Source organism: Crotalus tigris, unplaced genomic scaffold (assembly GCF_016545835.1).
Source record: "Crotalus tigris isolate CLP2741 ecotype Arizona unplaced genomic scaffold, ASM1654583v1 scf7180000023627.613776, whole genome shotgun sequence".
In the NCBI taxonomy this organism is placed as follows: domain Eukaryota; kingdom Metazoa; phylum Chordata; class Lepidosauria; order Squamata; family Viperidae; genus Crotalus; species Crotalus tigris.
This window is the reverse complement of record NW_024100088.1, coordinates 255,955-267,576: the sequence shown is the minus strand read 5'-3', so window position 1 is coordinate 267,576 and position 11,622 is coordinate 255,955. Positions and strand designations below refer to the sequence as shown.

The following is an 11,622-nucleotide window of genomic DNA, read 5'->3' as shown; positions in this document are numbered from 1 at the left end:
AAACAGAGACAGAGAATTATAGATAAAATAAATTATAATGGTAAATTGGTTTATCAGAAAGAACTGATTAAGAAATCTTTTTTAGATTATCAAAAATTATGTAAGAGTACCAATGTACAAACTATAGATATAAATAATTATCTAAGTAAAGCTAATCTTCCTAAATTAACAGAAGATCAGAAAAAAGAGATTAATGGTTTAATTACCAATGAGGAAATTGTGACAGCTATTAAGCAATTAAAATTAGGCAAAGCGCCGGGTACGGATGGTTTGACATCTATTTATTATAAAACTTTAGTAGAAGAGATGACTCAACCTTTATGTGAGCTTTTTAATAATATATTACAGGGTTTAGAGATTCCTCCGTCATGGCGCAATGCTTTTATATCTTTGATTCCAAAAGAGGATCAAGATCTCACTTTGCCCAAGAATTATAGGCCTATATCTCTCTTAAATGTGGATTATAAATTTTTTGCAAAAATTATAGCTAATAGGTTTATGGGGGTCTTGCAGCAGCTTATACATAAGGACCAATCGGGTTTTATAACTGGAAGGTATATGAAAAATAATGTTAGACAAATTATTAACTTATTAGAATATTTAGATAAAAACAACCAAGTCTCTGCAGGGCTTATATTTTTGGATGCTGAAAAAGCCTTTGACCAATTGAACTGGCAGTTTATGTTATGTTTAATCAAGGAGATGAATTTTGGACAAAATATATTACAATATATTTTATATTATATAATATATATTATATATAATATATATTATTATTATATCTAACATATATCAAAAACAGACTGCTCAACTTATTGTTAATGGGGGTTTGTCAGAGGTTTTTACAATAGAAAAAGGTACAAGACAGGGATGTCCATTATCTCCGTTATTATTTGTTTTAACATTGGAAATTTTGTTGATTAAAATTCGGGAGTCTCAAGAAATAAAAGGAATAGAGATTAATAAAAAAAGAATATAAGTTAAGAGCTTTTGCAGATGACTTGGTTGTTACTTTGTCTCAACCTACTTACTCGGTAGTAAAATTATTACAATTGATTCATCAATATGGGTGTGTTTCGGGTTTTAAAATTAATAATAATAAGAGTAAAATATTACCCAAAAATATGACTAATTGCGATAAACAGACCTTGGTTAACTTAACAGACTTTGAAGTTGTTGATAAGGTAAAATATTTGGGGGTCATATTATCTGCTTCTAATGCAAAATTGTATAAAAACAATTATGAAAAGTTGTGGATTGGGGTACAGAAGGATTTAAAGAATTGGGATAACTTACAGTTATCTCTTATGGGTAGAATTGCAGTTATCAAAATGAATGTTCTACCAAAATTTCTTTTTTTGTTTCAAATGATACCTATTTTAAAGAATGAACTTAATTTAAATGAATGGCAGAAAGGTATTAACAAATTTATTTGGGCAGGGAAAAAACCAAGGGTAAAACTTAAAATTATGCAAGATTTTCGTGAGAGAGGTGGACTCAAGGTACCAAATTTGAAACTATATTATGACGCTGTGGTCCTAACATTAATTAGTGATTGGATGAATTTAACAAATGTAGAAATACTCCATTTGGAGGGTTGGGATTTACTTTTTGGATGGCATGCCTATTTAATTTTTAATAAAAAAGTGGATCGGGTTTTTAAATCTCATATTATAAGGATTTCTTTGCTTAGGGTGTGGAGGAAATATTATAAAAGTGATTTTAAAATACCATTATGGGCTATACCTTGGCATGCGATAGAGGGGATAAAGAGAGGAGTTAAGATGGATACGGTTTCCTATATACAACTACTTAGATGGGATGGTCAAAATTGGCAGTTAAAATCTTTGGAAGATTTAGTACATGAAAACATTACTTACTCATGGTTTCAATATAGACAAATAGTGGATAGATGGAAGACGGATCGTAATATGGGTTGGCTTAGAGAAGATGAAAAGTTATTTTTTTTTTACAGAATAGCTGGCAATTGTAGAATTCAGTGATTCAAAGTTCAGCGCTTCACTTTTTGTCTTGTGAAAATTCTATCTTTGAGGCCTTATTCAATACCAGTATTCTTGAAGTCCAAAGTACTTTTGAACTACATCCACTATGTCTTTACTCTAGAAAAAGTAAACTCCACTATTTGTTTGCTTTTTTTAATTACAAGCTCTTTTGTGCCACTTAAATAACAATAGCAGAAAAAAACACAATCTAAAGGACTGATACACATTTTAGGACAATATAGGGGGACCTGTGGACTAGCTCATTTGTCCTCTGTTATTGAAAGCAACACAAAGGCTCTAAGTACCATTTTTTTTATTTTAGGAATTTATGGGCACTATTACTCTAGTTTAGCTAATGGAGAAAATGACAGTGGGAGGGTTTCTAGAATCCCTTTCCAAACTGCAGCAGGAAAATCAACTACCATTTTACAAATTCTAAAAACAGACGTATACTGAGGCTTTTAGAACACTGTAGAGATTATAGGTTCTGTTATTCTAACAAAATAAAACTAGTCCTGGCATATATGGAATTGATTTATTAGAGTGTATAACTTTTTGGACTTAACACCAAAGGTGCAAGTTTGAATGTGCTTTCCCCTCCACCCCTTTATCTTCATGGAAAAAATGGAGAGATTTATCTGAGATGTTTACTCAACTAATTTCATGGCACAGCTTAAGCCCTGCTTCTCTTACCATTATCTTGGTAGCAGCTTTTCCTCCTTCAAAGCCATTCCCCATTCCTTCTATAGTCATTAATTTTTATTTATTATTAAAAAAATATTGTGTGTGTGTCACTATATTATGCCTGATATGTATATGGTATTTCTTTGCAGAATGCAACTTTTCATATGAAAATAAAATAAAACTATGTCTTTATCCTTCCTACTTCCTACTTCAAATATAATCACTCTGCATAATTCTTTCCACCCTAATTCCACGCTAATTTAAGTTGACATTGAATAAGTTGTTCTTCTTATCCCTGATCTTCTCTTTTTCTAGGACGAGGAGGTGATAATAACAAAGGAAAGGAAGTAGATGTTTTGCAATAAAGTACATAGTGCAATACAAAAAACTTCATTATAAAATTTTACAGAGTCAGAAGCAGATAAATAAACAGGTGAGCTTGTTACTCTTGAGTGTTTAATGATTTTAAAAATGTTTTATGTTACTTTTGATTGCTAAAATGTTACATAGTACAATCTATTTGTATGGCAAAATTCAGTTGTGTTACACAGGCAAGCTGCTTTGGCATTCAGACGTCTAAAAGATAAGATCGTGTAGTGAGCATTTATGTTCTTTAAAATGTGTATTATGTATTGCTACTAAAGCTGTTATTCATGTCTAAGCACACAAGTTTATGTGTACTTGTGTGTGTGGCATTAATAAGTCAAACTTATTTATCCAATTATATCTGTCTCTCTGTTTATCTACATATCTATCAGTGGGAGGTTCCTTCAGCCAAACAACTTCAAGACATATTTGAAATTGCAACTGCCAGAATTTCAAATCCATATTTGAGTGCTAAATGTCAGTGTGAAAATTTACTATACTCATATTTACTAAAAATTTAGAGGCATGAAATAGCTCTTTTGCTAATTAAGTTGCACAAAATATGCTATTTTTGCTCATTCAGAAACAGGTCTTTGTTGCATAAAACTCAGTCTTTGGGACCAACATTTTTATAGGCTATGCTGCAGATCTAAAGAAATACTATTTCCTACAATATACCAGTTATTCATTCCCTCCCACCCCAATTAGATATTAAAGCATATACATCAATAATTACAATAGGTTTTTTTCAGTATCCCATAGCTTTCTGAATAAATCAGATTTTTTAAAAAAACAGTAGTTAGAAACTTGGGGGTCAAAAGGTAGGGAAAGGAAAGGACATGAGGATCATTGCACAATTAGTTTAAAGATCTGGAAAAATTGCTGTGGGTTTGTTAATTCTTTGGAAAGAATGGGACCTTAAGTGAAGGCAGCTGATGAAAGGTGTCATTGGTGGGAATGCAAATGAAGTGGGAGAGACAGAGAGATGGTGTTCTTGCTGCTGCTTCCTGTCCATCTCTGAGCTGAAACATGAACTGTTTTGGTATAATGCTAAATCCATGTTCAAAAGAAGTCTGAGCACCAGGTCTGATTTGGCACACATGGTTTCAAAGGAAGCCTGGTTATACTCAGATAACAACAGATTGCCAGGCTTCTTTCAAACATGGATCAGTGCTATTTGAAAATATTATAACCCTTTATTTAATTGTTGTTAATCTTTATTTTAATGCTTTTAATATTTTTATACTTATAGTATGTTCTATATTATGTAAGCCACCTAAGTCACTCAAGATAATGACATGGGCAGCATATAAATTTAATATAACAATAAATTTTCTCTCTCTCCCCCTCCCCCCTCTCTCTGAATCTCTCTCTCTCTCTCTCTCTCTCTCTCTCTCTCTCTCTCTCTCTCTCTCTCTCTCTCTCTCTTTCTCTGTCTGTCTCATTTGGATTTCTTTGAATGTGCCCACAAACAACAGTTTTACCATCGACAGAAGTTTTAACCAGCTAGAAGGAAAATATCTGCCTCATTGTCCTTAAGGTGGCATGGGGCTGGTGAGGAGGGAAGTTTTAACTTATTAGACCAGCAGATATAGTCATCAGTCACCTTAAGGATAGTGAGGCATGTTCTGTTTCAGGAAAAGAGGCATTGAGACAAAGCAACAAGTTCCAAAAGTCTATTGCAACACCAACAGAACACGTTTTAAAATGGTGCGGCCCCCTTTTATAGCCCCCCTGCACAATACCTTGCTGACCAATCATTGCAAAGGCTGGAAGCAGCCTTTCCTGTGCCGGGCATCCACATGGTCTGCCCGGGCTAATTGCTGCAGCCTGTGCCTGCCGGCCCAGGACATAACACCCCTCCCCCCTTGGCTAAAATAATAAGGCAAACTTATTATTTTAAATATTCCAATACTCCATTACATTGCATACGTTGCATCTATATATACACAACACTACAGTCTTGCTATCGCCATGCTCCCCACTCCCCTTGAGCTGCATTACTTAACCCCGACTACCAGGCCTGCCCATGAACTGACAAGGACCGTACATAGTCTTGTAAGTATTTGGGAGGACCTCTGGCCTGCCCTGATCTTCTCATGGGCGGTGTGTGTGCCTGGCCTGCCAGCTTGCCTGCCCGGTTAGGCAGACCAGGAATTTGTTGCCCCAAAGACCCAGGGGACCCATCCAGCTGCTGACTGGCTGGATCTGCTAAATCCAAGCCACGGTTCCTTGGGGGGGGGTAGAATTCCCCAAGTCCAGTTGTGGGGTGGAATTCCCCAAGTCCCCACTGGACTCCTCTTGGGAGCACTGTCCCTTGAGCCCTAGACCAGCAGCTGGAGTGGCCTGAATGCCGGAGGCCAGAGCTGTCTCCATGGCGAACCCCCTTTCTGTGGACTCCCTGTTTGGAGCAGTAGCTGAAGCCTGGGGATGTTGGAAAGACCATGGTGTCAGAATCCAATTATATTTCATCTTTAAATTATCAAATATAGAAACTCCCAATTCTGCCTTCTCTGGATTCTGCCATAAGAGGGAGAGAAGGGGGAGAACAAAGGGGCTTTATGGCCCTCACTTCCTTCTTTACACTTCAAAGAGCTAAATGCTGAATGTGTGTTTATTGTAACCTCGAAGTGTTAGCATACCAAAGGAGAGTAATTGCCTTTCATGTAGTTATCTGAAGTCTCCATCCAGACGGAAGAAAGAAGAAAGGGAGTGGAATTGTGATACTTGAAACTATCACTGGAAGGGGGGTTGATTGGGTGGGACTACTGGGGAACCCCTTAAAACCTTGAATGGGAGAGCTTGGACCCCAAGTCCTGTCTAGCATGCCTGCAACCATTTTCTCTTAATAAAGGATTCCTGTTGGAAGAATTATTCCAAGAGTTCTGTCTTCTTAAGATGCAAAGTGGGGTGGGTCCTTACACATGGTCCACAATCATAATTGTGGTCCTCCTCCTCCCCCTGACATCAGAGCTAGGAGCGGAATAGTTGCTGGGAAGCCTCCAGCACAGTTGGTCACTGTGATGTCGGATCACACGACCATCGTCCAAGACCACTTCGTATGACAGTGGCCCAGAGACCTTGCATACCACTGCTGTGACCCAGATATGTCCTGGTCCATAGTTCCTTGCCTAGACCGGATCTCCCACTTGTAGTCTCCTAGGTGCCCGCGGCTGTGACACCTGTGAAGCCACCTGGTCTGGGTGCAATCTGTCCAGTTTTGTGATGAGGCGGGGACCCCAGTGGAGTTCAGCTGGGCTCTTTCCAGTAGCTGTGCAAGATGTGGTGCGGTGGCACCGAAGAAAGTCCGCTAGCCTGTGATGCCAGGTCCTGTGAGTGATCCTCTTTAAGGCATCCTTGGTTGTGCGCACCATTCATTCAGCCTGGCCGTTGGAAGCTGGATGGAACGGTGCTGATGTGGCATGCCGGATCATGTTGGCCTGGAGGAACGCCTTGAACTCAAACGACATGAATTGGGGCCCATTGTCTGAGACAAGGACATCGGGAAGTCCATGTGCGGCAAAGATCCCTCTCAGCACCTGGATGGTCCTAGCAGTGGTAGTGGAGGAGACAGGCACGACCTCTAGCCACTTGGAATGGCTGTCCACGAGAATTAAGAAGAATTGCCCCTGAAAGGGCCCAGCGTAGTCGATATGGACCCTCGACCATGGGGTATGAGTCTCTTCCCACCTATGAACTGGGGCCTGGGGCATCTCCGGCCTTGACTGTTGACAGACAGTGCACCCGTGGAACTGGGCCTTGACATCTTTGTCGAGCCCAGGCCACCAAAGATGGCTGCTCGCTAACGCCTTCATCCGGACTATTCCGGATGTCCCTCATGCAGAGACTGCAGGACTCTAGTCCTCAATGAGATTGGGATTACTACCTGGTTACCCCATAGGACACACCCCTTGAAGGTGGAAATCTCATGCTTCCTCTGCCAGAAGCTCTGGAATTTTGAGCCTGGACATGTGTCAGGCCATCCAGACAATGCCCAAGTCAGCACGCATGTTAGCGTGTGATCGGTGGCTGTTTCTGCAGCCACATCCCTAGCACTGAGGGGAGATTCAGGCAAGTCCTGAATAGATAGGATGCGATTGGCAGGTGCTGGATCTGCCTTTATCTGCAGTAACAGCAACCTGCTGAGGCCATCTGCATGACCCATTTCTTTGCCTGGCTTGTGAACCAGTGTATGATCATATGCAGACAGGAAGATAAACCACCTCAGCATTCGGGGGGATATTATGTGTGGGGTTTGTTTGTTCGTTGTGAACAACCCCAGCAGTGGTTTATGGTCTGTAAAGACCGTGAAGTGGTGGCCATATACGAAGTCATGGAACTTCTTTATGCCAGCCACTATGGCTAAGACTTCCCTATCTATCTGTGCATAATTGCGTTTAGCTGATGATAGGGTTCTCGAGTAGTATGCTATTGGGCTGCGTTCCATCAGCCTTCAAGTGACTTAACACAGCCCCAATCCCATAATGGGACGCATCACAGGTGATGCACACTGGCAAGTTCTCATTGAAGTGCGCGAGGACCACGTTTGAAGAGAGCAAGGCCTTGACTTCTTTGAAGCTCTTTTCATGTGCTTGTGTCCACTGCCACGGGACTGTTTGTCCAAGAGCTGGTGTAACGGCTCAGCCACTGCAGCCTTGTGAGGAAGGAATGAGTGGTAAAAATTTAGCAGTCCCAGAAAGGCCTGAAGTTCGCCCTTGGATTTGGGACTTGGGGCCTACTGAATTGCTAGCAGCTTGGATTCTGCAGGGTGTATGCCCTGAGCATCAATGCGGAATCCTAGAAACTCCGTGGAGGTAACTCTGATCTTGCACTTGTCTTGCTTAAGCTTCAGCCCGGCTTGGCGGAAACGTAGCAAAACAGCTCTCAGCCTTTCGGCTAAATTGTCAGCTGAGTCCCCAGCGATGAGGACATCGTCAAAGTACGGGCAAACGCCAGGGATATTTCGGACTGTTCGCTCCATTACACTCTGGAAGATGCCAGGGGCCACGTTTACCCCAAATTGCAATCTTCTTACCTTGAATGCCCCCCTGTGAGTCACTATAGTTTGGGCCTCGGCCGTTTCCTCATCAACTGGCAATTGTTGATAGGCCTGAGCCAGGTCAAGCTTAGCGAAGATCTGGCCCCCCTTGAGGGAGGCTAGAATGTGACTGACCACTGATATTGGGTATGAATGCTGCTGCAGTGCTTTGTTAAGCGTGCACTTGTAGTCCGCACAGATTCGGACTTCACCATTGGCCTTCAGTGGCGTAACTATAGGTGTTTCCCATGGACTACTGTCCACAGGCTCTAAGATACCCTGCTGAATCAGTTTATCCAGCTCTGCATCTATTTTTCCCTTTAAGGCAAAGGGCACCCTGCGTAGCTTGATTCTAATGGGGGCTATGGCTGGGTCTAGCCTCAGAGAAATAGGAGGGCCTTTGTAGGAGCCAAGTTCTGGACTAAACACATCTGCAAACTCCTTGCAGACCCCATCCAGGCCTGTTGTTTGCACGCTGTGTATTCCAGTCACCTGAATTCCCAGGGCCTCAAACCAGTCGAGTCCAATGAGACTCGTACAGTCTCCCCCCACCACAACTACATCCAGTAGCTCCTCAAAATTCCTATGCTGCACCTTGAGTGTGGCCTCCCCCCTCACGTTGACTCTGGAATTTTGGAAATCTGTGAGGATGAGGTTTGACAGCCTGAGTTTCACCCGTAGGCCGCTTCTGCTGCAGACCTTGTTAAAGGTGTCTAGGGAGATGATCGATAGAGCCGACCCAGTGTCCAGCTCCATTGACAAGGGGACCCCTTGCAACTTCACATTGATGTGAAGCTTCTTCCTAAGTGGCCTGTGGACTCTTGTTCTAAAAACGCTCCTACGTGACATGCAGAAGCCCACCCTGTTCTGGCTGGGGACCCTGGTACCTTTCTGAGGCAATTCTTCTGGGTAACATTCCTTCTGGTGACCCAAACAGACAGAGGCAATGTGGCCTTGCCTCCCACAGGCCCTGCAGATCGCGGAGCGGAAACGGCAGTCTGTATGGTGATGTCGGCCTCCACACCCGATGCACCAAAGGGATGATGCTGGCTGGGCCTTCCCTCCGTGAGGCCTTCTCCCTGGAGTCTGATGCAGCCAGTCCACTTCCAGTTCTGGTTCCTGTTCGGATTCTTCGTGAGCACCCTCTTGATGGACGGTGGCTGGAACTTGAGGGAGCTTGAGAGCCGCAAGGCCTTCACAGCTCCGCCTGCTGCTTCTTCAGCTGAAACTTCCCTCAGAGCATCATGGAACGTGAGGCCTTCCTTCGCGAAGAGCTTCTGCTGCAACTCCCGGCTTTGCAGGCCACAGACGAGCCGATCCCTCAGTCTCTCCTCCAAGTCTTTGAATTCTCAGGGCCTAGCTGCTTTTTTTTTTTTTTTTGTAAAAATTTTTATTTTCAACTTTACAATACATAACAATCTTACAAATACTTCAGATAAAAAATAAAACAAATCGATATACACCACATTTGGTCTTGCCCGCTCATTTCCCCCCAAACCGCATCCCACTTCAAACCAACTTACTTCTTTCCCTCTTTTTCTTCACTCACCCCCTCTCCTCCTTCACCTCAACCTTCCTACTTACTTCTCACCTTCTCCTCCTCCCTCTTGATGCAGTCCAGAGGAAATGCCCGAGCAGTTCCTCTCTCAAAATTAAAACATTAATATTATATACAATAAGACTATTTCTACTTTATCTGAACTACTTAAACTTCAACCCATCCACCCCCACTCCCCTCCCCCAACCCCCTCCCCCCGACTTCCCAGAGCAAAATACAGGATTATGCAAACATATTAAACATAATCTATTTAAGTTTACTAATTATACAATGAACAAAATCATAAAAACCCTTAACTCTCTTCAAACTTTAACATCATAAGTTTATAAACAAAATCATTACTCATAGAATAAGTGAAACTTTGTAGTTCCATATTTCTTCTGAACATATTCTATCCATCTTCTCCATACATTAAAATATCTCTCTTGTGAATGGTCCTTTAAATAAGCAGAAATTTTAGCCATTTCTGCTAAATTAGAAACCTTAAATACCCATTCTTCTAAAGAAGGCAGAGTATCCTTCTTCCAATACTGACCCACCAGTAATCTTGCTGCTGTTATTAAATTCAACATTAAGATAGTTTCTTTAACACGAAAATTCCCAAAAGAAACAATTGGGGAGTAAACTTAATCTTCCTTTTAAAAACCTTTTGAATGTTCCATCAAATCATAATCCAGAAGGCTTTAATAACTTTACAAGTCCACCAAACATGAAAATAGGTTGCATCCAAGCAACCACATCTCCAACATTTAGGTAACATTAAAGTCCACAAAAATTCCCAAAAGATTTCTGTTTCTTACGTAATTGATAAGCCAACCATCTACCAGGTTTATTTGCATTACAAAATGTATTATGTCTCCCATACCTCAAATTAGTTGCCATTTGATCTGCTAATAACACATTAAATTGCTCCTTCAACAAGGTAATAGAAACTTTTAACTTATTGTCTATTGGATCTGATATTAAAATCTTTTCCTTACATTTAATCTCATCTTCAAGATCTTTACGTTTCTGGGTCTGTTTACATCTGTGAGCATTGTTCATAGAAATCAAAATCCCTCTCATATATGCTTTACAAGAATCCCATACCATTGGCATCGAAGTACCCTTATTCATATTCCAAGCAAAAAATTCCTTTAAATAACCTTTACATCGCTGTATATTCTCTTCATATCTAAATAAATTCTCATTCAACCTCCAAGTCCTTCTAGTTCTTTCTTCCAATGAAATTTCCAACCATACAGGACTGTGGTCTGAAATTATTCTAGGAAATATCTTGATAGTCTTCACCCTAGAAAGGAAATCACTAGTAACCAAGAAAAAATCAATTCTAGAATAAGATTGGTGTCTATCCGAAAAAAAGGTAAAGTCTTTTTCCTCAGTATTCCGTTCTCTCCAAATATCTCTAAGTTCCAAATCATCCTTTAAGTCAAAAAAAACTTTAGGAAGTCTTGCATGGTTAGAAACCTTAAAGGGACCCTTCTTATCTTTATTTGAGTCTAAAACACCATTCCAATCTCCCATCATAATAACTGACTTGTAATCCAAAGAAGTTAATTTCTGGTGAATCAACTTATAAAAATGTTTTTGTTGTTGATTGGGAGCATATAAACCAACCAAAAGAGTTCTCTTATCATTTATTAGTAAATCAATAATAACATATCTTCCTTGTAAGTCAAAATCAATTAACTTTGGTGAAAGTTCCTTTCTCACATAGATAACTACTCCTCCTTTCTTGTGCAAGGCAGGAGCTATAAAATGTATCTCCAGCCGGGGATTAAACAAATATTTTTGATCTTTAAAAATAATATGAGTCTCTTGTAAACAAATAATATCATTTCTGTGTTGTTTCAAATAATGAAAGATTTTCTTTCTCTTCTGTGGTGAGTTGAGCCCATTAACATTCCAGGTTAGAAGCTTTGCCATCCTTGGCAGGATGAAACCTTTGGAACAAAGCCTCTAGATTTACAGTC

At 40.6% G+C, this 11,622-nt stretch overlaps 1 protein-coding gene across 2 annotated transcripts in view; it reads left to right on the top strand.

Moving 5' to 3' along the window:
* The first annotated feature begins 3,029 nt into the window (after positions 1-3,029).
* P2RY8 (P2Y receptor family member 8) overlaps positions 3,030-11,622 on the top strand; it is an 80,597-nt gene continuing 72,004 nt past the window's right edge. The window contains exons 1-2 of one of the 2 annotated variants that reach the window (XR_005553823.1): positions 3,030-3,120; positions 4,532-4,693. The gene's annotated coding sequence lies outside the window, so the exon portion shown is untranslated. Of the gene's footprint in view, positions 3,121-4,531; positions 4,694-11,622 lie in introns of those variants that run through there. The other variant, XM_039320249.1, reaches the window with a different exon arrangement.